The following is a 21,315-nucleotide window of genomic DNA, read 5'->3' as shown; positions in this document are numbered from 1 at the left end:
CCTCTGGTTACTGTATGTTACCTGTGCTCTGTGCCCAATCCACAGAGGACAGGAGTCTGTTACAGCTATCACCTAAGGAACTTTATTCCCTTGGGCTTTTAGCTTTGGAGGTCCCTAGTTCAATGCCTGGTGTCAGACAAGATGGCAATCATTACAACAGCAAAGCCATCTAGGGAGGTAGCATTCTTGAAAAGCACTTCTATTTAATGTTTGGCACAAGCTGAACTATCCAGGCTAATGTTATAAGGGGCGGCAGAGTGGAGTCCCCCCTCGAACATGAAATCCATGTTGGGAAGTGGAAGCTCCAAACCTCTGAACTGTGTGTTGTGGACAAATGACCTATATGGACTAGATGGAAGCCATCAAATTCATTTCACCTGTGATTCAAAATCCAGCCCTGAAGTCAGGTCTCTAGAAGCAAAACTGAACGGTGCCACCAATCTCTTTATCACACTGACACCAGGGGTTGTTTTCAAATGTGAGCTCCGAACAGGTCATTGAGAGCAAACATTAATATATCCCGGTCAGCACGTGGACTATGTTACAGACCCAGGCCAGTTGGGTACAGCAGAGTAGCCTTATTGGGATCTGGGAAGTGCTAAAGGATCCCCCCCAGCCTAAGAGGGGGATTCACAGGACCTGGACACCAAATAAATATGGGGGACAACTAATGAAATAACAGGGACAGGAGTGTGGTCAAAGGGTCAAACGAAGGGAACCGAACGGAAACACTGAGCAGAGAACCCCGGACAGTGCCCACTGCTCCTCAAAGATGGCAAGGGAGTCAGTGGATGCTGCCCAGAGGAACTCTGCCCGGATACATGAATGGATGGAGGATCGGAAATAGGCCCCACAGTCACAGGAGACTCCATCAGCCAACCTCCTCACTCTGGTTTTATAGATGGCCATTTTAGCTAGGGCCAGAAGGAGGCTGACCAGGAGGTCCCGCAACTTTGTGGGGCTACGGATAGGGAGTGCATGAATAAGAAGGTGAGGGGAAGAGTGCAACCAAAAGCGTAACAAAATATTTCTGAGGAGCCAGAATAGGGGGCTGCAGCCTGGCACACTCCAAGTATATGTGTGCCAGGGTTTCTCTCACACCCAAAAGGGGCAGGTGTTGGGTGGGGTGAACCATGCCAAGTACACGCCCGTGCTCACGGCTCCATAAAGGAGCCGCCAACTGATATCCCCAGTGGGCCTCGGGACCAAGGTGGAGTATAGGCTGGCCCACTGGGGCTCCTCATGCTCCAGAGGTGGCAGGAGGTCCCGCCATTTTGTATCGGGGTGGGACGCGAGGGTAAGGATGTGTAGGGTGTGGAGCACGAAAGTGTATAGATGTTTCCTTGGCGCGGTTTGGAAGCACACCAGCTGCAGCTCGTGCAGCCGGCTCACAGTGACGGGTGAGGTGGTCGGCTGGGTCCACGGGGCAGGGGCCCAATGAAAAGGTCCGGTGGGCCTGGGGTGGAGGGTGGGCGGGGCGCACCCTTGTGCAGGACCCGGTCGAGGTAAACGCAAGCAGCAGGCGGCAAAGTGGCCCTCACCTCCTGAAGTATGCGCCGGGGAGTACGAGGTCTGGAGAGGCCCATGCACTGACCAAGCGTCAGGGGATCCAGCCAATCTCCCCAGTCGTAGTCCAGGAGGTCTCCGACTCTTGTGACTTCTGCCAAGACCAACCTCTGGTGCACCGAGGGGGACTCCACCACCTGCACGCGGAGCTGGGGGTTGTGTAGCAGGGGCTCCGGGAGGAGATCTGCCCCCTCGGTGGCCGCCATGGACCTGGTCGTTGAAAGCAGTGTCCAGGTCCGGAGGAGGTCCCGGTAGAAGACTGGCAGCCCGGAGAGGTCTTGCAGAAGACCTCTCGGATGGAGATAAAGGAGCTGCTGGTCGTATCGGAGCCCTCGGAAATGGCGCAGGAAGGTGTGCACTAGTATGCTCCATGCCAGACTACCTGTACCATAAAGAAGCCTCTGCAGGGCCTGGAGGCGGAAGACATGGACCTGAGTGTGCAGGCCCTGCCCTCCCCCCTCCAGGGGTAGGTGGAGAACCCCTGCAAGGACCCAGTGCAGTCCTGACCAAAAGAACTCCAGAATCAATGTCTGGAGGTTAGCCAGGAAACCCAGGGCTGGGACCAGGGTGTTGAGCCGGTACCAGAGCAAGGACAGGACTAGCTGATTAAGCACCAGCACTCTCCCTCGAAGGGAGAGGCACGGAGTAGTCCTGTCCATTTCCGGAGCCACTCTACCACCCTTCCCTCTAAATAGTGCCAGTTCTCTGGCGGAGAGGGATGCGTGGCAGAAAGGTAAACACCGAGATAGAGCAGCAGAACCACGCTCCACTGCATGGCCTGAAGCGCAGGTGGGAGGGAGCTCACCTGCCAGCCGTCCCCGACCACCGTGTTAGGATATAGATATTCAGGCCTGTCTGCAAAGGCCTGTACTTTAAGAATTTAGGTGTATTCTTATCACTTGGCTAGTTCCAGAGGTATAAAAGAAAGAATCAAAACCACTGTCTGCCAGTGTAAGGGCCTTCTCTTACTGTGACAGTTTGTGGCCCTGTTCTTAGGCTAAGGCCTTTGGCTAAGCAGCAGAGGCAGCCATAAGCTGGGAAGCGAACGGTCACATCCTCACATTCCAAACCAGTCACTTTGAAATAAGGTGCTATTGGGCTGTTAGGCACTATCAGGACAGGATTGTATTCCTGTCACCTCCAGAGAGGGGGAGGTGCCTAGAAAATTTGGAGGAAAGCTTGGTTTGATGGCATCCTGTCTGGCAGGAACTCACTTATCAATAGCTGGGATGTGAAATCCTCACTTCTGTATTATCTTGTCATTATAGTTCCCACTTTCCTGTTGTTTGTCTGTATAATCTCTGTCTGGTTCTGTGATTGTTCCTGTCTGCTGTATAATTAATTTTGCTGGGTGTAAACTAATTAAGGTGGTGGGATATAATTGATTACATAATCATGTTACAATATGTTAGGATTGGTTAGTTAAATTTCAGGAAAATGATTGGTTAAGGTATAGCTAAGCAGAACTCAAGTTTTACTATATAATCTGTAGTCAATGAGGAAGTGAGTGGGTGTGGGTGGGGGTGGGCATGTGGGTGTGTGAGATGGGAACAGGGAATGGGGGTAAGAAAATTGGAATCATGTTTTGCTAAAGGGGGAGATGGGAACAGGGAATGGGGGTAAGAAAATTGGAATCATATTTTGCTAAAGGGGGAAATGGGAATGGGAGTAAGGAAGTTGGAATCATGTTTGGCTAAGGGTAGGAATGGGAACAGGGACACAGGTGTAAGGCTCTGTGGTGTCAGAGCTGGGAAGGAGGATACTAAGGAAGGAAACTGGAATCATGCTTGCTGGAAGTTCACCCCAATAAACATCGAATTGTTTGCACCTTTGGACTTCGGGTATTGTTGCTCTCTGTTCATGAGAGAAGGACCAGGGAAGTAAGTGGGTGAAGGAATAAGCCCCCTAACATCTTGGTGCCGTGACTAACTCGGATGCATCGCATTGGATAGGTGAGTGGCAGCCTGTAAGTCCCTCTCCCCAACAGTCCACGCAGCTGCTTGGAGGGGGTATCGCGAACTCTCGTGATGGTAGTTGCGGGTTCTGGCAAGCCAGGATAAAGGATTTTTTGGATAAATGGATAAGGGAGAACCAGGGCCCATACCAGGTACAGGGGTCAACCTGGGATGAGATTAAAAAGGAAATGGAGGAAGTGTTAGGGGACCCAGAGGGATGGGGGGTGGCTGAGGAGCCCACCCTCCTTGGTACATGGGTAGTGGAAGAAGGTCCCTGCCCATGGGGACTGAATGCCTTCCAGGGAAAGGAGGCACTTCAGTCTGCTTGTGAGAGGTTTGAAGTAAGGGCAGCATTATGGGAAGCTGCCAGTAATCTTTCAAGTTTGGTGCTGCTTCAGCAAGGGCTGCTGAAGGGTTGTAAATTATTTAGGGGTAGTTAAAGATGATTTGGCACAAAAGGGTTTAAGGTCAAAAGCAGAGTTAACAGACCACCTTTAGAGACTGGATCTGAGACTTGGTCCTGGGGGAGTGGAGAAAAAAAAAAAGTTTCAAAGTGCAACCTGCCTTTCCACACTCTTTTGTTTTTCTGAAGTTTTAATGGAGGGTACTTTGGATACTTATGTGAGATGTAAAGAAAGAAGTTTTTGTTTAATGATAAAACCCAGTTATATACATGTAACTGTATGTGCAACTCTGTGCAGTCACATTGGATGGAAGCTTGGTAATTAAATTATCCAAGGGGGTCAGGTAGAGTGGCTACTACCACCACTACGCTTCTGTCCCCAGAAGCCTTTATAGCTATTCTGAGGGAAAATGGGCCCTTTTCCCACAGAAATGGTCTATAAGGGACTGCTGCAGGCAGCAGGCAGAGAGAGAATCTGAGCAAAATTATTTGACTATTGGGTAATGTAATCAAAATCACTAAAGGATGGAAGAGGTTTCTTTTGGAACTTAACTTGGCTGCCCCTGGTTGTGTCTAGTTGTACAAGATGGAAGTGTAATTGGGGTACAGTTGTGTAAAAAAGAGTAATCACAGTGCAAGGGATATTAGGCAAAACAGAATTTTGTGTGTGTGTGCACAGGTAAAAGAAAAGGAAAAGGGGAGGAATGATGGGAACACTGAGCCTTGGGATGGCTCTGGGGGATTAGATTGTTGCTTTGGTGGGTGTGCATGAAAACTCTGTAGGCATGGGGGAGGCAGTTATACCTTGTGTAAAATTAATTTGGCTAATATGATGTTATGGAGGTTAAACTATACGGAAGGAATTTGCATTTTCCCAGGACATGTGCAGTGTATATTGGAAAAGGAGTAAAAGAAATGCAAATAAAACATGGTACTTCATTAAAATCCTAATAGGGCTCCAAAAGGAGCCACAATAGGTTGTGCTTTCTTTTTCAGATCGCTGTGTTTTGGAGCAGGAGATGAAAGTGGAAAGTAATCAGAACTCTGGTGGAAGTAAAATGCTTCCCTTTTAAGACAGTGTCTGAGCTGCTAACAGCTTTGGATCCAGAAGCAAGCTAGTAAGCCTCTGTGTGTAAATGCAAATTACCTAGCTGATGGGCACAAAGGAGCTGCAAATAATGAATACATCCGGTCAGCAAACAAGCTACTAGAAGACTCAGATTATGGCCCTCCAGGAAAGGGAGGTGAAAAAAAACAAGTCAAGCCTGAAAATAAGGGGGACAGGTTAACCTTAAGGGGGGTGTGTGTGTGTGTGTGTGTGTGTGTGTGTGTGTGTGTGTGTGTGTGTGTGTACAGTGCTAAAATCTGAAGCTGTGTCTCAGCTATTACCTGAGAATAAACTTAAAGCTTGGTACAGCAGAGAAACTATTGCAAACTTGGTCTGTTGTACAAGAGGGGAAACTGAGGTACACCATCTCATGAATTTCATAAATGACCAGTGAGTGAGGTAATTCACTAGCCTGACTATAGAACAAAATAAGGACAGTTGGAGGTAATTCTTCTGTTTTTCCTGCAAGTAGCAAGGACATTTGTAAAAGAAAGTGGTATTATTATTAAGCAATAATCTGTCCCCACCATGGGGAAGGAAATTGTTTCTTTTGTTTTGCAGACACTCTACAAGCAAGCTGGCGCCAGCGGGAAAAATAACCCAGAATACCATGGATCTATGTTTTGTGTTGTTTGTCTGTGGTGTTTGTCTTGTTGCTAGCATTGCTGTGTTTTAATGAACAGAAAACCTCATGATGTGGGTGGGGGATGGCTTCCAAAGGCTGGCCTTGGGGGGGAAGATGTGTATGGGAATGCAAATTCTCAACTAGGAGGCCAGCACCTGTGTAATAGCTACCGTGGTACCTGGAAATGGAATGGCAGCTAAGGTGGCCCCCACAAGCCCTATGGAAATAATGAAAAGGGGAGGGGCTCACTGGGAATCAATGGAGGGGTGTGTAAAATAGTGTAAATCAATAGAAGATGTTTGGATGTGCCCCGCTCCTATGACTATGGAGGAGCAGGATCAATGGCCTATGCAAGGGGTGGACAATTGGGTGTACTGTGTATAAGGTGTTTTGCTGGGAATGTACATATTACTGGGGGCACAATTATACCAGCCCATAACCAAACTACACACATTCACATGCTGCTATCTGGACTTTGGTGCACAAAAGGATCTGTGAATCTTATTGCTGTGAATAATCAAACCAGGGCTTACTGCCTGATTCCATACCAAGTGGGCAAGCTGGTTTGGACAATATCCCATTTCTCTGTGAACATTCAATGGACTTATGATATGGACAAAAGCAAGCAAAACCTGCAGGGGCAGCTTGTTGCAACTGCCAGCAACTGGACACATAAGATCGTGACCCCATCGAAGGAGGAGAGGCAGTGTTTTGGGGGTGTCTCGGATGTTGGACCATACTGCAGTGGTCAGGACTCGGTGTTGCTGTGGATTTTGTATTGTTAACTGTACTTGTGTTACGTTGCATAGGGAGATAACCTATAAGTAATGTAGTAAGCCCTCCAAACCCTACAGTGTACTAGACAACCCGGACCCAACCTTCTCAGGCCTGCTATAATGGGAAGTCTGGAACACTAATTGGAATAGGTGTGGTATGCCCGTGCGAGAGAAGGTGCAGGGCACTATACTACACAAGGGGCAGTGGGACAAATGGAATATCGACACCTTCCACCTTGATGCCTGGCCCTATCAGGAAATGTGTCGCCATATGTCCTATGCTTTTCCAGGGATACCTGGGCAGGAGGATCCCAAAAGAAAAAGAAAAAAAAGCGGTGGAGTGTTAGGATATAGATATTCAGGCCTGTCTGCAAAGGCCTGTACTTTAAGAATTTAGGTGTATTCTTATCACTTGGCTAGTTCCAGAGGTATAAAAGAAAGAATCAAAACCACTGTCTGCCAGTGTAAGGGCCTTCTCTTACTGTGACAATTTGTGGCCCTGTTCTTAGGCTAAGGCCTTTGGCTAAGCAGCAGAGGCAGCCATAAGCTGGGAAGCGAACGGTCACATCCTCACATTCCAAACTAGTCACTTTGAAATAAGGTGCTATTGGGCTGTTAGGCACTATCAGGACAGGATTGTATTCCTGTCACCTCCAGAGAGGGGGAGGTGCCTAGAAAATTTGGAGGAAAGCTTGGTTTGATGGCATCCTGTCTGGCAGGAACTCACTTATCAATAGCTGGGATGTGAAATCCTCACTTCTGTATTGTCTTGTCATTATAGTTCCCACTTTCCTGTTGTTTGTCTGTATAATCTCTGTCTGGTTCTGTGATTGTTCCTGTCTGCTGTATAATTAATTTTGCTGGGTGTAAACTAATTAAGGTGGTGGGATATAATTGGTTACATAATCATGTTACAATATGTTAGGATTGGTTAGTTAAATTTCAGGAAAATGATTGGTTAAGGTATAGCTAAGCAGAACTCAAGTTTTACTATATAATCTGTAGTCAATGAGGAAGTGAGTGGGTGTGGGTGGGGGTGGGCATGTGGGTGTGTGAGATGGGAACAGGGAATGGGGGTAAGAAAATTGGAATCATTTTTTGCTAAAGGGGGAGATGGGAACAGGGAATGGGGGTAAGAAAATTGGAATCATGTTTTGCTAAAGGGGGAAATGGGAATGGGAGTAAGGAAGTTGGAATCATGTTTGGCTAAGGGTAGGAATGGGAACAGGGACACAGGTGTAAGGCTCTGTGGTGTCAGAGCTGGGAAGGAGGATACTAAGGAAGGAAACTGGAATCATGCTTGCTGGAAGTTCACCCCAATAAACATCGAATTGTTTGCACCTTTGGACTTCGGGTATTGTTGCTCTCTGTTCATGAGAGAAGGACCAGGGAAGTAAGTGGGTGAAGGAATAAGCCCCCTAACACACCAGGTCAGAGCTCTTAACCCAGTTGACCTGGCCAGAGGAGGCTGCCGAATAGATGGCCTGGCAAGCCTCCACCCGCGCCAAGTCGTCCGGGTCCTGGACCATGAGGAGCACATCATCAGCGTATGCCGACAGGACCAGCCGCAGCTCCGGCTCCCACAGCACCAACCCTGTTGACCTCCTGCGGAGAAGACAGAGGAAGGGCTCGATCATCAGAGCGTACAGCTGGCCTGAGAGGGGGCACCGCTGCTGTACTCCTTACCCAAAGCTGACCAATTCGGTCAGGGTCCAGTTGAGCCTGACCAAACACTCTGCGGAGGCATACGGCACCCGGAGAAAACCCACAAACTGGGTCCGAAGCCAAACACTCGCAGAGTGCTCAGGAGATACCTTTGGTCCACCCTGTCGAACGCCTTCTCCTGATCCAAGAACAAGAGGGCGAACAACAGACCACCCCTACACCCGAGTTCCAAGAGGTCCTGGACCAGATATAGGTTGTCAAGGATGCTGCAGCCCGGGACAGTGTAGGTCTGGTCTGGGTGGACCACGTCCGCCAGCACGGAACCTAGCCACAGCCAGATGGCTTTTGCTATGACTTTGTAGTCCATGCTGAGGAGCAAGATGGGACACCAATTTCGTAAATCACAGAGGTAACCCTTCTTCAGCAATAAGGCGAGCACAGCTCACCTGCATGAAAGAGGGAGGACCCTGCTCTGCAAAGACTCGGCCAAAATGGTGACTAGGTCTGGGCCAAGAATGTCCCAGAACACGCGGTAGAACTTCATGGTCAGCCCGTCCATGCCCGGAGATTTATTGGTGGGCATGCGGCGGAGGGCTTCCAAGAACTCAGCCAGAGTGAGAGGCAGCTCTAGCCAGTCTCGGTCGCCGACACTAACAGCAGGGAGCTCCTCCCAGAGCACTCTGCAAGCGTTAGGATCAGTTGGATGCAGGGAGAAAAGGCTTGCATAGAAGGTTCTCGCCCTCCTGCACACCTCCACCGGATCCGTGATGGGGGTGCTGTCCTCTGCCAGAAGGCAAGTGACATGGTGCTTCGCCTCCCTCCTTTACTCCAGGGCTTAGAAGAAGCGGGAGCCACGATCCATCTCCCAAAGGAGATGGATGCAGGATCGAACAAAGGCGCCTCAGGCCGATCTTTGAGGGCCCGGAGCTCCTCCTGCTTCTCCCGGCACGCTCCACAGAGGGGCAGATCCTCGGGGCTGGCCGCCAGATGCCTCTCCAGCTCCAAGACCTCCCATTCTAACTGCTCTATCGCTACATCCCTCCGTCAGCTGGCACCCTGGGTGTAGTCACAGCAGAGGAGCCAGATGCGCACCTTCCCCAGGTCCCACCACCGCCACACCAAGGGAAAGGCATGCCGCTGCCCTCGCCATGGCAGCCAGAACTCCCGGAAGGATGCCACAAAGCCCACATCCTCCAACAAGCTGTTGTTGAAATGCCATTAGGCCGGCCCCAGCCTCTCCACGCAGAGAGAGGCCGTCACGATGGCTAGATGATGATCAGAGAATGGGGCCGGCTGGATGCTGGAGGAGTGGGCCCGTGAAAGGTGGAAATGTGATAAATAGATGTGGTCCAACTGGGAGTGGCGCAACCAATGGGCCTCCACCAGGACAAAGGTGAACATTGAAATGTCATCCAGGTGGTGGTCATGCCAAACGTCCACCAGGGAGTGGTGTTCGACTATCTCCTGGAGGACATCCACGGCAGCCGGGCACTGCTCGGTCCCTGAGCGGTCCCGCTCCTCAAGGGTGGTGTTAAAGTCCCCGCCCAGGACCAGGCACTCGTGAGGATCCAAGGTGCCGAGGAAGGCAGATGCCTGCTGGTGGAGTTGTAGCCGCTCCGGGCCCGATGTCAGGGAATAGACGTTAACGAGGTTGACCACAAGCCCCTACATACGGACCCGGAGGTGCAGCAGGCAGCCCAGCACAGCCTCAATGACCCCCAGTACCTTGGACCGTAGGTCGGGGGAGAACAGGGTCACCACTCCAGCCGTACGAACTGAGAGATGGCTAAAGTAAACCCTGTCCCCCCAGTCCAGCCGCCAGCTGTCTTCAGCGGCCGAATCCGTATGGGTCTCCTGCAGGAAAACCACAGAGTACCCCCCCCCCCCGAAGGAAAGAGAGCACCTGGGACCTGCGGAGACCCATCCTACAGCCCCGTATGTTCAATGTTGCGATGATGAGTGGTGCCAAGAGCAGGGCTGGGGGGGATTCTTGCTGGCAGGTTCCCCCCAACCCACCACTACCGAAACACCTCCTGGAAGGGGAAAACAGGCCCCTGTCTGGACAGGAGGCTAAACTGTTTTGGCATGAGGCCGTAGGAACAACAGAGACTGTGGGAATTCTCTCAGCAACCTCCATTGCTGGCTTATGATGAAAACGGCTTTGTAGACTGTATCCCTGGCCCTAGAGAGAGAAGGGCTATGTGGAGGGTTGCAGTGAGCCTCTGAAGCTAGCATAAACCACCTGGAAGCACGGGACGCAAGTGGACGAGGTCGGAGATCTGCCACAACATGTAAAATGGGCATTTACTCAGGTAAGTTATTATGGACACACCATCCAAAGTGTGCCAGTCTCTACTGTGAACAGCCAAGCATGGAATATGAATGTTCTATTTAAGGCATCCTGGTGTTAAAATTAGGATCCCATTTAAACAAGTGGCCATGGGCACTGAGGCCCAGATCCCCAAAGGTATTCCCATTGAAATCAGGAGGGGTTGGGTACCTTTGAGACCTGGGGCTGAGACCACATTCTTCAAATTCAGTTAGGCAGCTAAAGTTAGGCAGCTAAAGCCTAAATAAGTGGCTTGATTTCTAGAGGTGCTGAGCACTTGCAGGTCCTGTTGAAATCATTGGCAGTGAGATCCAAAGCCTTTGGTTGGCCTACCTTCTAGGGTGACCAGGTGTTCGGTTTTGACCAGAACACCTGGTTAAAAATGGACCCTGGTGGCTCCGGTCAGCTCCGCTGACCAAGCCATTAAAAGTCCGGTTGCTGTGCTGCAGGGCTAAGGCAGGCTAGTCCCTACCTTTTCTGACACCGCGCTGTGCCCCAAAAGTGGCCAACAGGTCTGGCTCCTAGGCAGGGGGGCCACAGAGTTCTGCGCACTGCCCCAAGCACTGGCTCCATACTCCCATTGGCTGGGCGGTGTCTGCAGACAAGAGCAGCATGCAGAGCCAGGTGTGTGCCTCCGCCTAGGAGCCAGACCTGCTGCTGGCCACTTCTGGGGCACAGCCCAGTCCTTGATGCCAGGACAGGCAGGAAGCCTGCCTTAGCACCCCTGCTGCGCCACTGACCAGGAGCCGCTGGAAGTAAGCCCATGCCCCAACCCCCAGCCCCCTCCCACACCCCAACCTTCTGCCGGAGCTCAGTGAAAGTGAATGAGGGTGGGGGAGAGCGAGCCACCAAGGGAGGGAAATGTAGTGAGCAGGGTTGGTGGGGCTCGGAGAAGGGGCAGGGAAGGGGGCAGGGCTTCAGGGAAGGGGTGGGGCTAGGGTGTTCAGTTTTGTGCGATTAGAAAGTTGGCAACCTTACCTATCTCCAATAGCTAATGTGTTACCCAATCAGTGTTAGCACTGGCTACCTTGACCAAACTGAACACTTGCTACTTAGTTCAGTCCTCTAACTTGTTCCTCAACACCTGGGAGTCCATCCCCCATTGGTGACCTCCTTCCAGCACTTTCCCCTATGCTGAAAACATTAATGCTGGAGATCCCTGCCTTGTGAATAAATACAATTCCATGCCATTAAATAAAACGGTGGTTTGAAAACTGTTGTTTAGATTTTAACCTACAGGGTGTGTTAGTCTGAAGGCAAAGAGCCTTTTCAGCCCTTCTTCTGGTCCTGGTTGCTGCAGCAATCAGGATTCAGTTTAATTTTTGTAAGTGATTTGTTTAGCTGGTTTCAGAGACTGGCAATGGAAGATGGAACCTTTCACCTCTTCAGCACCCTTTCAGATCCAGCTCAGGGCAAGAGAGAAATGGAATGAAATGAGTTTGAGGACTTAGTTCAGTCGCTTGTGAACAGACGTTCACATCACAAAGCCCACCATCATGGGCTGCTGCAGCAGAAGAGCTAAGGGAGGAATGGGTCCCACAAATTAACTTCCGTCTCAGCCGGGGTGGGGGTGGGCTCTACAGGTCAGGGTTGAGACACATGGGTAAAACAGGGTGTGGGGGTGAAGACTGCCCTGCCTGTCTGTGCAGTACCCATGCTTGCAACCAAACTGATGCTCAGCTGGCTTGAGGCATTTACAGGTTTTGCTAGTCCCTGATCTTGTCAGTGCCAGAGACACAATCCCAGACTTGGGATGAGCCAGGGTGGCAAATCTATATGAAGTTCTATGGCGTCAGCATCTCAGGATCAACCCAGAGCAGACAAAGGCTTGCACAGAACTGCCTTCTGAGCGCCAGTCAGTGTTTTGTATTATAACAAAATCCCAACGTAAGAACTCTTCCAAGACATGGGTGCTACAAGTTCTGTCATTTTTGTTGTTGACAATCACAGAGTTAAACCGTTAACAAGGGAAACGTTTCCTTGACCCCTCTCTCTCCCCTCTCCGCATCTGTAATATATCAATAGCATCTGGGGTCACTAACCGGACTGGGACCCCATTGTACTATACAAACAGAAATTGACAGTCCCCTATCCAGTGAGCTTACTATTATCACGATACACATTTCTAAAGCACATTTCACCACACTGTGCCTGCCATTTAATTATTATAATTACAAGTAATTAACTATTATTAAAGTACTTCCTTTATTTTAAAAAGGAGAGCAATGATCTCCATACCCACATATACTTCAGCTTGAGCCTTGACTGCAATATAAAAAAAGAAAAGTAAGGATACCATTTTTCCTACTGTCATGGGCTCAGCCAAGCCTTACGTGCACATTACAGCCATCTCATCAAGGAAGCATCATGAACAGTTCTATTTTCAACTGAAAATGTTCAACTTTTGCAATGGAAAACAGCTCTCTTTTTAACAAAATGGAATTTTTTTTGTTTTGTTTTTTTAAATTTGAGGACACATTTGACAAGCTTAAATTTCATTTACAGCTGTTTTGCAGGCATAAAAAATAAAATAATAATCCTGAGCAGTTCTACTCAGGAGTCTTTTGCCTTTGGGGAGCTGGGTCTGCATACTGCCTTGGCTCACAAGTTAAATGAGCTGGGTGGGGGCTACATCACATTTGTTAGCCACCACATCACTTGCTGTGATGGCCAAGTCTCTGTTAGGCAGAGACCTAGAACTAGACCAGCAGGTGGGGTGAAAAGGATGTAACAGGATTTGAGGTGCAGTGGAGAAGTTGGGGTTGAGGGAGGTGCCTGCCTACACGAGGTCAGCCCTACCAGTACTGTCAGTCACTTCCAAGAGCATTAATTTACATACTAATTCAGAGATAAGCAAATAAACCTCTGCAGGAGAAAAGGGTCTGCCAGAAGTTTCATAAGAACACCACCTCCTCGCCCTCCATCACCACATATATACACTCGCTCTCTCTCTCCAGCCCATCAAGTTAATACATACAAAGGGGAGACCAGTTTTTACTCAGTATATAATTATCTTAGGTAAAACAGTGGCTTTAGAGAGGTTGGTGGGAAGGAATGCAGCAGTCAGACAAAGCTGAGAGGTAAATGGATATGCATTAGACCTGACCTGAGCCCAAGCCACAAAGACCAGATCTGGATCTGACCCCCTCCAAACATTCTGGTCCACTCAGGTTCTTATACAGCACACAGCACTCTGGTATCCCAACAGCACTCGGACCCAGGCTACTTCAGCCCATTATAGAGGGATTTCAGACACAGGCCCTGCATGGTCCACAGCATGCTGGGAGCTGGGATTTTGATTGAGGCCCACCTCTGCTTAGAGCAAAAGCCTTTGGCTGGATCCCAGCACTGGCAGATTATAAACAGACAGCCTTTTCTTACAGTGAGCGTGGGAGAGAAAAGGAGAACAGAAAGACAGAGGCTCTCTCTCGCTCCAGATGTCCCAAGAAGCATGACTGGCCCTACCTGTAGCAGTTCTTCAGCTCAGGTGTCCCCCAAAGGTGAATTTGAGAATGGTGTGTGAAGTGGCTGGAGCTGTCTCCCCCAGCTTCCTGCAGGTCTCTTCTTCACACTCCCCAGCAGCTGCAGTGGGTTACCTGCTAGGACTGGCTTCCGAAAGCCAAGCCTTGTTCTGAGGAGGAGATGTGGGTGTGTCTTGCCCTTCAGGGGAAGATCAAACAGGTTTCTCTGTTCAGATGCAATCTCCCTGCTCGAGGCCTCTTACCAAGGAGGTGCCCTTTTCCCTCCGCATTCCTCGCATACCCTGGTGACGCTGAGTGGTGTTCAGATTATTACAAGAATAATCTGTCTAACAAATAGCAGCCTCTGCCAGAAGCAAAGCAAATACACTGTTCCAGCCACTGCTGTTGTACGGTGGAACCAAGCTGGCAAGACACCTGGATTGGTGCTCTGAGTATCATGCTGGTGGCACAACCGGAGTTCTTATTCAACGGGTTGTGTGTGTCCCATCCACCAACCAGGCCAGCTAGACAAGAAAAAGCATCAAGAGAGAAACCATCTCTCCACTGGTTGTCTTCTGAAATTGGCAGGGGGCTGAAAGAAGCTTTCATCCTCACAGCACGGTCACTTCTTTGGGCACATGACACTGCAAAGAAAGCAGCTTCCTCTACTTCAAGGCCTAAGGCAAGTTGGGCCATAGCAAATCTAAGATAAACAGAGTGCTGAGCTGGATCTGGGGGCAGGTAAATATCTGTCCAGATTTGGCTGAGGGGAAGGTGGTCAAGTCTGTGGTAGCATTGCCCATTAAAAAAGGGAGTGCATCATTGGTTGACCCCACAGGGCATATGCTTGTCAGTATCCTGCACTTTTCAGCATGATGCCATCATATATGTTTGTAGGATAGGGATACCTGCACCAGGTCAGGGGCTCCTGCCCTTGGAAATAGACCTTCTGGGGTTAATTTAATCTGTCTTGTGGTGTTTGAACTCTTTACCAGTCTTCCCATGCGCTAGTCAAGGACTGGCACCACAGAGACTATAGCAACTGGGGGCAGTATATAAACATGGGGGGGGTCACTAGCCTGATATGCTGCCCATGTTGCAACATCCACTCCGCTATTTTTAACACCCTAGCTCCAGCAGATCTGGCCACCTGGGCTAGGAGGTTTGCTACTAGCTGCAGTGTAGACATATCCTAAGAGATGCCAAGGCAGTCATACTGTGCTCCCCAATTGGCAAATTCAGACATAACATAGAACTAGGGCTTCTGTTTTTCAGGATTCATTAATTTTATTTGGGGGAAGTTACTTTTAGCAATTTTTGAATGCTATGTAGATGTTCAGAAATGGCAAGTTTCTCTCACTTTGACACTGTAATGGGAAGGCGGTTTGGGTACTGCCCAAAATTCTTGTCTAAGTAGGATCTATGCTAATTTTTATTATATATATATTTAAAAAACATTTACAGATTAGTTTAAGCTTTGTATCCTTGTTATTGAAGCCCTGGTTTAGCATGTAGTGCATTGTTCCCGAAGGCACATTAACGTACTGTGTCAAACAGCACTACAGTTAAGCACTCTTTAGTGTGCATGTTAATGCACAACACCAGGAGAATCAGGCACAACACATTAGTGCGCTTTAGAAATCATAGCCCCCATATCTGCATTCCAACTCTATGTGGACAAGCCCTTATATACAAGCCGGGGTGCAGGGACATTGCCTATATAATCATACTGCACTGGGAAAGGGGTGAAAGGAACACAAATTGAGTAACTGGTGTCTGGCCAGTGTTGATTGACTAAACACCAATTTCTTTTTCTTTTTTTTTTTTTTTCTGATGGGGAGTTTTTATTATCAGTGTTTATTAGTTAAAAATCTAAAATCAGCTAACCTCTTCTTTGGCTATCTAGTATCAAAACCATGGTCCTGCCCCCATCACAGTAAGCAATGGCATTGTCCATGGATTGAAACACATCTAAGCGCTCACATTTGGTTACAAACTACTGAATCTTCATCACCAGGATGTGAGAAACCAAGCATTTCTTTTAAAAAAGGCGTACTACTCGCACCTTAGAGACTAACCAATTTATTTGAGCATAAGCGTTTTCCACAGTATGCATCTGATGAAGTGAGCTGTAGCTCACGAAAGCTAATGCTCAAATAAATTGGTTAGTCTCTAAGGTGCCACAAGTACTCCTTTTCTTTTTGCGAATACAGACTAACGGGGCTGTTACTCTGAAACCATTCAGTGGAAAGCATTTCTTTGTGCAGGCAGAGTCAGGATGAGCTCTACCCTGACATCTGGTGGTGAATTGTGACAAGTTGAGGAAAAGAACTTCAGGGAGCTGATCTTGTTTGCATAGGCACACCCACCCCGCCTAGCCTGAGCCCACAGCAGCCCAAATGGTCACTTTGGCTGCTGTGGGATCCCCAGTTTCTCTATTATTGGGGCAGGAAGAATAAAGTGTTGTTACCCTGTGTGATGTTATTGACTTGAACTGGGACCATATAGAACATTGTTGCAACCAAGGTCCTGTAGTGGCACCAAATCTTGTATAAAGGGGGGTCAAACAAGGTGCCCAAGACAAGGTTATGGTTTGCTGGTTATGATTATGCTATCTATAAGCATGTATCATTTTTGAATTTAAAGTTATAAGTACTGGCTCTATACTGTCTGTAGTTCAAACTTGTGCTATGCTTCTGGGTGACACCCCAGACAAGTTGGTGTCATCAGGTATACAATTGACCCATTGAGAGAAGGCAGACATGCCTTGGGACTCAGCAAGGTATGCAGGGACATGCCTATGGACAGAATTCTGAGGTTTTTCCATGCCATGTGATGGACAGCTTGTCTTTGGAACAAAGAAAGAAAGACCACATGGCAAGAGACTATAAAAAGCTTCCGCAGCGCCTCCATCTTGTCTTCAGTCCTGCTTCATACCTCTGGAGGAACTTTGCTACACTGAAACTTTGAACCCAGGACTGAAAGACCCATCCAGAGACTTGCTTTGAACCTGCAGTTTATTCTATCACTGCTGCAAGCCTGAACCAAGAACTTTGCCATTACTGTATGTAATTGATTCCATTTAATCAATTCTAGCTCTCATCTATATCTTTTGTCTTTTATGAATAAACCTTTAGATTTTAGATTCTACAGCATTGGCAATAGTGTGATTTGTGGGTAAGATCTGATTTGGAAATTGACCTGGGTCTGGAGCTTGGTCCTTTGGGATTGAGAGAACCTCTTTTCTTTTACTGGGGTATTGGTTTTCATAACCATTTGTCCCCATAACAAGTGGCACTGGTGGTGATACTGGGAAACTGGAGTGTCTAAGGGAATTGCTTGTGTGACTTGTGGTTAGCCAGTGGGCTGAGACCAAAGTTCTCTCTAGCTGGCTGGTTTGGTTTGCCTTGATGTGCACAGAAACCCCAGCCTTGGGCTGCAACTGCCCTACTTTAAGCATTTTGTCCTGAATTGGCACTCTCAGTTGGATCCCACCAGAACCAGCATTGTTACACCCTGATTATGTGAATCAAGGACAGTGAAACTGTTTTATGACAGGTGGACTCGCCACCAACTAAGTCGCACTTGCTAGACAAGGGACATGGGTTCCAAAACCCAATGAATTGAGAGAGGCTAGGGATAGGCATTTGTACTAGGTGGTGTGGGCCTGAAACACCAACCACCTCCTCCTCCTTCCCCCCCTCCCCCCACTGTGGAATATCAGAGCTAATTTTGGTTCCATTAGGAGTCTAGTTACAGGCTGCTGAGCTGAATTCACTTTGGGCCAATGGTGCACCAGCATTGACGCTCCCTTACTATGAGCTAAAATCATTAAGAGCTGAAATTACTGAGTGCTGTGTAAAGTAGTGGGGGGACCTGAAGATATATTGTGGCTGGCGGAGCAGAGCAGTTCACGGGACGGCTGGTGGAGTGGAGCAGAGTGGAGCAGTTTGTGGGACAGCTGGTGGAGTGGAGTGGCTTGCGGGATGGCTGGTGGAGCAGAGCAGCTTGTGGGACAGCTGGGAGAGCGGAGTGGCTCACGGTGAAGGCTGCAGCAGAACCCTATGGAGAGGCAGGGCAGTCGGCCTCGGACCATGTAAAATGCCCCTTAACAGCCCCCACACACACATTTCCACCCAGGCTGAGAGGTAAAACTCTGCAGATAAACTTTTGAACTCTGGGGCTACACTGACCAGGGACAGAGACTTTTGGGTTGTTGGACTTTTGGGACTTTGGGTGATTTTTGGGTTGCTGGACTCAAGAACCCAAAGGAAAGGACACAGCCCAATTTGCTGGGGTGGGTCTTTGCTCATGGTTTGGTTTATGAACCCTAGTTGTGATGTTTTCCCAATTTAATGCTGATGTTGTTTACCTCATGTTGTTAAAGATTTTCTGCTACACCGAGACTCTGTGCTTGTGAGAGGGGAATTATTGCCTCTGAGGCACCCAGAGGTTTGTGTAAGATTTTCCCAGCCCACTGGGTGGGGCTTGAGCCAGTTTTGCATTGTGTTGTTGAGAGGGAACCCCTATGTACTGAACCTGGCCCTTGCTGCTATCAACGTGGCGTGGCAGAAGGCTTACATTTGCAACTGGTTTAGACCACAATGATGCCAGAAGGGCACTGAGAATGAAGAGCTGAAACTACAAGTGTAAACAGACTTCCTTCCATTGATTTGTATTTATATCTGGTGTAAAGGTAGCCCTAGGAAGGTTCTGTTGGTGACACTAGGCACTACACTAGGTAACTCGGGAGGGTGGCAGACCATGAGTGTTGATAAAGCCCTCTTGCTCTAGGCCCAGATAAACTAAGGGTATGTCTACACTACGGAATAAGGTCGAATTTATAGGAGTCATTTTTTTAGAAATCGGTTTTATATATTCGAGTGTGTGTGTCCCCACAGAAAATGCTCTAAGTGCATTAAGTGCATTAACTCGGCGGAGTGCTTCCACAGTACCAAGGCAAGCGTCGACTTCCGGAGTGTTGCACTGTGGGTAGCTATCCCACAGTTCCCGGAGTCTCCGTGCCCATTGGAATTCTGGGTTGAGATCCCAATGCCTGATGGGGCTAAAACATTGTCGCGGGTGGTTCTGGGTACATATCGTCAGGCCCCCGTTCCCTCCCTCCCTCCCTCCCTCCCTCCGTGAAAGCAAGGGCAGACAATCGTTTCGCACCTTTTTTCCTGAGTTACCTGTGCAGATGCCATACCACGGCAAGCATGGAGCCCGCTCAGGTAACCGTCACCGTATGTCTCCTGGGTGCTGGCAGACGTGGTACTGCATTGCTACACAGTAGCAGCAACCCACTGCCTTCTGGCAGCAGACGGTGCAATATGACTGGTAGCCGTCATCGTCATGTCCGAGGTGCTCCTGGCCACTTTGGCCAGGAGCGCCTGGGCAGACATGGGCGCAGGGACTAAATTTGGAGTGACTTGACCAGGTCATTCTCTTTAGTCCTGCAGTCAGTCCTATTGAACCGTCTTATGGTGAGCAGGCAGGCAATACGGATTGCTAGCAGTCCTATTGCATCATCTTCTGCCAAGCAGCCATGAGATGTGGATGGCATGCAGTTCTTCTGCACCATCTGCTGCCAGCCAAAGATGTAAAAGATGGATGGAGTGGATCAAAACAAGAAATAGACCAGATTTGTTTTGTACTCATTTGCTTCCCCCCCCCCTCCCATGTCTAGGGGACTCATTCCTCTAGGTCACACTGCAGTCACTCACAGAGAAGGCGCAGCAATGTAAATCTAGCCATGTATCAATCAGAGGCCAGACTAACCTCCTTGTTCCAATAAGAACAATAACTTAGGTGCACCATTTCTTATTGGAACCCTCCGTGAAGTCCTGCCTGAAATACTCCTTGATGTAAAGCCACCCCCTTTGTTGATTTTAGCTCCCTGAAGCCAACCCTGTAAGCCATGTCGTCAGTCACCCCTCCCTCTGTCAGAGCAATGGCAGACAATCGTTCCGCGCCTTTTTTCTGTGCGGAAGCCATACCAAGGAAAGCATGGAGGCCGCTCAGCTCACTTTGGCAATTAGGAGCACATTAAACACCACACGCATTATCCAGCAGTATATGCAGCACCAGAACCTGGCAAAGCGATACCGGGCGAGGAGGCGACATCAGCGCAGTCACGTGAGTGATCAGGACATGGACACAGATTTCTCTGAAAGCATGGGCCCTGCCAAAGCATGCATCATGGTGCTAATGGGGCAGGTTTATGCTGTGGAATGCTGATTCTGGGCTCAGGAAACAAGCACAGACTGGTGGGACCGCATAGTGTTGCGGGTCTGGGACGATTCCCAGTGGCTGTGAAACTTTCGCATGCGTAAGGGCACTTTCATGGAACTTTGTGACTTGCTTTCCCCTGCCCGAAGCACATGAATACCAAGATGAGAGCAGCCCTCACAGTTGGGAAGCGAGTGGCGATAGCCTTGTGGAAGCTTGCAACACCAGACAGCTACCGGTCAGTTGGGAATCAATTTGGAGTGGGCAAGTCTACTGTTGGGGCTGCTGTGATGCAAGTAGCCCACGCAATCAAAGATCTGCTGATATCAAGGGTAGTGACCCTGGGAAATGTGCAGGTCATAGTGGATGGCTTTGCTGCAATGGGATTCCCTAATTGTGGTGGGGCCATAGACGGAACCCATATCCCTATCTTGGCACCAGAGCACCACGCCGGCGAGTACATAAACTGCAAGGGGTACTTTTCAATAGTGCTGCAAGCCCTGGTGGATCACAAGGGACGCTTCACCAACATCAACGTGGGATGGCCGGGAAAGGTACATGACGCTCGCATCTTCAGGAACTCTGATCTGTTTCAAAAGCTGCAGGAAGGGACTTTATTCCCAGACCAGAAAATAACTGTTGGGGACGTTGAAATGCCTATATGTATCCTTGGGGACCCAGCCTACCCCTTAATGCCATGGCTCATGAAGCTGTACACAGGCAGCCTGGACAGTAGTCAGGAGCTGTTCAACTACAGGCTGAGCAAGTGCAGAATGGTGGTAGAATGTGCATTTGGACATTTAAAGGCTGGCGCAGTTTACTGACTCGCTTAGACCTCAGCAAAACCAATATTCCCACTGTTATTACTGCTTGCTGTGTGCTCCACAATATCTGTGAGAGTAAGGGAGAGACATTTATAGCAGGGTGGGAGGTTGAGGCAAATCGCCTGGCTGCTGGTTACGCGCAGCCAGACACCAGGGCGGTTAGAAGAGCACAGGAGGGCGCGGTACGCATCAGAGAAGCTTTGAAAACAAGTTTCATGACTGGCCAGGCTACGGTGTGAAAGTTCTCTTTGTTTCTCCTTGATGAAACCCCTCTCCCCCCGCCCCTTGGTTCACTCTACTTCTCTGCAAGCTAACCACCCTCCTCTCCTCACTTTACTCATTGCTTGCAGAGGCAATAAAGTCAATGTTGCTTCA

General features: G+C 49.1%; 1 protein-coding gene across 2 annotated transcripts in view; it reads right to left on the bottom strand.

Moving 5' to 3' along the window:
- Positions 1-21,315, bottom strand: part of ZNF185 (zinc finger protein 185 with LIM domain) — a 169,155-nt gene that overhangs the window by 129,225 nt on the left and 18,615 nt on the right. Inside the window, exon 1 of one of the 2 annotated variants that reach the window (XM_075132339.1) lies at positions 13,893-14,138. The exons of the other annotated variant lie outside the window; for it this stretch is intronic. The gene's annotated coding sequence lies outside the window, so the exon portion shown is untranslated. Of the gene's footprint in view, positions 1-13,892; positions 14,139-21,315 lie in introns of those variants that run through there. 2 annotated transcript variants of the gene reach the window in all.

Source organism: Caretta caretta, chromosome 9 (assembly GCF_965140235.1).
Source record: "Caretta caretta isolate rCarCar2 chromosome 9, rCarCar1.hap1, whole genome shotgun sequence".
Taxonomy (NCBI): Eukaryota; Metazoa; Chordata; order Testudines; family Cheloniidae; genus Caretta; species Caretta caretta.
This window is presented reverse-complemented; position numbering and strand designations above follow the sequence as displayed.